Source organism: Pteronotus mesoamericanus, unplaced genomic scaffold (assembly GCF_021234165.1).
Source record: "Pteronotus mesoamericanus isolate MK-2021 breed Mesoamerican mustached bat unplaced genomic scaffold, CSHL_Meso_final scaffold_174, whole genome shotgun sequence".
NCBI lineage: Eukaryota > Metazoa > Chordata > Mammalia > Chiroptera > Mormoopidae > Pteronotus > Pteronotus mesoamericanus.
In genome coordinates this window covers 41,388,398-41,392,678 of record NW_026555309.1, presented here as the reverse complement: position 1 = coordinate 41,392,678, position 4,281 = coordinate 41,388,398, and positions in this window count along the sequence as shown.

Below are 4,281 nucleotides of genomic sequence, written 5' to 3'. Positions count from 1 at the left end.
CAGCTAATGAGTCAGAATTTGAACCCAATTTGGAAACCACCCTGTAGTGCTAAATTCCTGTTCTATTGAAGACTGTTTCAGATGTAAAAAGAAAATCCTCATGTGAATCTCTCAATTACAAAAAAAAAAAAAAAAAAATCATCGTCTCTCAGCTCAAACTTGCCTCTGTCTAAGCTCAGATCCAGAGCCAGCTGGCCTCCCACTCGCTTGAAAAAAAGGTAAAATCCCGCTTTAGAGAGCCTCTCGCTGGCACAAAAAGCAGTCACGCTTCACAGTTCACCCAGTGGAGAACTGTTTCTGGCAGGGACACCAAGGAGATGATGTCATTCTCTGAGGACAGGGAAAACCCAGGTGCTTTTGGCTCCTCCTTCGAAATCCATCCCAGCAGGGCTCCTGACATCTGGTGCCGGCAGCCCTGTACGCTGGGTCAGCATCTTTAGAGAGCCCTTTTTCAAGACGTAGCAAGGATATTAAATATGTTCATGCCCTATGACCTAATTCTGATCATCTAATCCTAGGAAATAATCAGACTCCCATAAAATTGTCTTATGCTTCACCACAGTTCTATTTATGATGCTCGAAGTTTTTTTTAAGGCATCTACTATCCAATGGTGAAATGGTTACATAAATTACAGATGTCAAATGTTGTTTTCAGAAAATTTCAAAAGTCATGGAAAATAGTTCTATTAAAATGTCCAGCTTTAATGGCAGGATGTAATAGTGTATTTTGGCATTGTCTTAATCTATATTGCTTTGATTTTTAACATCAATTGGTAACAGACTATAGGGGAAATGTTATACACATTAAAGAATGCTGTTAAGGGTTGAATCGGACCTTGTTTTCTTTCCCTACAATGAAAAACTAAAGACACAACTCAAAACAGAAGACCTTAGGAGCCTCACATTCTAATAGGCCATGACCTCGTGGCTCCCAGAGAGGCGCCACATTGACACAGCGGCCCTACCTTCACCCCATCTTCCCCAGTACCCTCCAACTGGTGTCCCTGGAATCTTGAGATGGGTATAGACGGTGTCTCGGGAAATCCAGGGATGAAACCGAGATGTCCTATTCCTCCTTGGCTCTGCTGCCCCCACCCCTGGGCTGGGGAATGCGTGGAAGGTTCCATCCTCAGAGCCAAGGGGGAGAGGGGCCAAGAGAATTGCTCATAAAAGGAGGAAAAACTGGTTCCTTCCTTGGCCTTCTGCTTGGCTGCCACACTTGGAAAGAAGCGAGGGACAGGCATTGGGGAAGAGAGAGCCAAGTCCCTAACACAACCTTGACATGGAGAACATGAAAATAGTCCTCACCCTGGACCCCAGAAACCATGCGGAGTGTGACACGGGAGGAGAGCGTGGGGGAGTCATCGCCCAGCACTCGTTTTGTGCCACCAGTAATATTTTAGTAAGGGAAGTGTTTACACAGTCACCTGAGTTATCGTCTTTCATGGAACCTCAGTGGGAGGACATCCGTTTCCTCCATCCCTGCCGTCGGTCAAGCGTCTTCCTGCCTCTGCTCCTTTACGTGCTCCTTGGACAGCCCACTCCCTGGCTGACATTTATTCACCCTGCAAGCATCTGTTTCAGTGTAACTACTTCCGCAAACTTTCCACGCAAAGCTAGGGTCTCTCTTCCACATGCCCACGTGGTTTTGAAAATATTCCCATTAGAGCAGTTAGCCCGTTGCATCCGAGTCATCTTTGTGCCGGCACCTGGTGACTCTGCCCCGGCCTCGAGCACCTCTGAGGCGGGACCAGCCCTTACTCGTCTCAGCACCTCGCAGAGAGTCCAGGCTGTCGTAACAGCTGTGACCTCCAACGTGGCTAGTCCTTATGGTACAGAAAAGCAGAGAGTGTGGCTAGCTGCAGCCTGGCCCGGGAATGAGCCACCAGTTCTGTTTTCCTGGCCAAAGGAAGTCCCGTGGCTGCACGTAACTTCCAGGGGCGGGCAAATGCCGCACTTACATGCCAGGCGAGGAGCTGGGAATTTGGATGCACGGTCCCAGTGACTGCCACAGTGGATGAGTCCGACAACAACGAATGGGACCATGGCATACGCTGTAAGGATTAAATAATGCATGCATAAAGTGCTTAGAAAACTGTGAAATGCTGCACAAATATTATTTCTAGGTCATCATCGACTTATAATGTTACAGGTGTTCAGACAAAGGAAAATGTTCAATCCAACAAAGAAATTGGGGAAGGCTTTGTGGAGATAATGGCAATTGTAAGATAATTAGAACCTGGATACATGCAAGTGGTGGAGCAGGCTGTCCAGGTGGCGGAGCAGCAAAGGGCTGGAGCGAGCCCAGCCAAGGGCCCGTTTGCGAGGCCGCGTATCTAGGAACTAGGGCAGCATGAGAAGGCTCTGCTGCAATAGCCTCCCAACAGGAGGGAGCTTCCAACGGCCAGCTGGAAACTAAATTGCCGCTTTCAGAAGCAAAGGTGCCTGGAGGCAGGAACCCAGGGGCCGTGGAGACACAGAAGGCAGCCGGACCCCAAGACCAAGTCATGCTAGCTGCCCGAGGAGCACGCCACCCTCTCGAGAGCTCATGACACAGCCTAGCATGTGACATGCCTCTGCCACTCCCCCCACCCAGACGGAGCCACGGAGATGAGATGATCCTCATCTTTTTAGAAAGTCGCCACTTAAATAGCAAAAATGCTTGGCCTCCTGCTGTCAGAAAAGCTGTCACCATGGAAAGGAAAAGGAGAAAATCCCCCCAAATTAGTGTTGAATCTCTTCCAAGAACTGTCAATATTTTTGGAAGCCCCCAGAGAACAAATGCTTTCTTGAGCCTGGCAAGATTCGCAGTGTTGAAAAGAGAGTGACTGTGGGCTGATGGATGGGGGCCACTCAGTGTCACGTTCAGTGGGTGACATCTAAGATAGGCAGGCGGCAGCTTGGAATGAGAACAAAATGTCCCACCCATAGGCTGATAAGAACACATGAAAATTGCTCTCAGGAAACTCGGCACGGGATGCCTATTGCACATCCGTGTTTGTATCTGCAGCCCGAGATTTACTAGTTTTACCCGGACCTGCTCCATAAAGCAGAACCTTAAAATGCCGCTGCCCCCAAACCACTTATTTACGGATGTCTCATGGGTGAAGCAATCCTGTTGGTCATCGTATCCATCAGTCAAGATCCATCAGTCTCAAGTTAGGATGAGAAGGGGCTGGGGTGTTAAGAGGACTATGTTCAGAGGCATGGGTATGCTATGGAGGAGTCACAAGGACCAGGAAGAGTGGGACTGTCCCCTTGCACTTGGTCACTAGCTGCTCCAAAAGGGCGTGCTCTTGGGTGGGGCGCTCAGTCTAACCCCAAAGGAACAAACCACCGAAGGTGTATGCTGCCCACACTCCCGGAGCCCGGTGACAAGCGCTTCCTGGGAAGACCGCCTGAGCCGCCCATCCGCGTGGCCGCTACCGCCCCACCCCAAGCCTCGCTTGCCCTGCTCACAGCCTCTTCTCCACCTCCATGTGGGAGGCAGGACGCTGGTGGCCTTCACATTGGTGGCCATTCTCTCTCCACTTCTCCTGCTGGCGCCAGCTGTGCATCCGCCCCACCCCCCGCCGGCTGCTTTGCCCCAAAGGGCGCCTCGGGTCAGGACCCCTTGCCTGGTGACCGCAGCAGGTGCAGCCCCTCGGCGTTGGATCGTCCCGCCTGCCCCCAGGCCTGCGTTGTTTCAGGGCCCCGTCACCCCACTGCCATCGGCAAGCCCCACTCCTGAGCAACCTGTCCTACGTCAGCCCTGACACACAGGGGAGACCCGCCACGTCCTGTGCTGTGGGCGCCCTCTCCACAGAGGAGTCCTCGCGCCTTCGGGATGCAGTTTGTGTTCTGGTCGGGGCCTTCCCGCGAGTCCTCCCGTGGGTCTCCCCCGTGTGGGGCGGGTACACCGACCCCAGACGCCCACGTCCCCCGGCCGTCCCACCCCTCCCTCACCGCCTGCCAGGCAGTTCCCGCACATCAGCTTTGCTAGGCTTGGGCCACCGCCGTGTTACGTTTCCAGGGGCGTGGATTCACACCGTCTCCGTGGGGCCGGGCAGGGCGTTAAATTCTGTAACTCCGGAGAGTGCGCCCAGCGAGTAAACTCCTCCCCATCGTAGGCTCTGCCTCCCCTGCTCGGGCAGCTTCGCATCCAGTCCCATGGGTGCGCTCTGGCTTCAGGCGGGAAGTGGTGGCTCGGTTTTCATGACGTCTTCTCAGCTCGAGGGAACCATATACACCTCAGTCAGTGCCCCTAGCCTCACTTTACTATATTTACTGTATTACAGATAC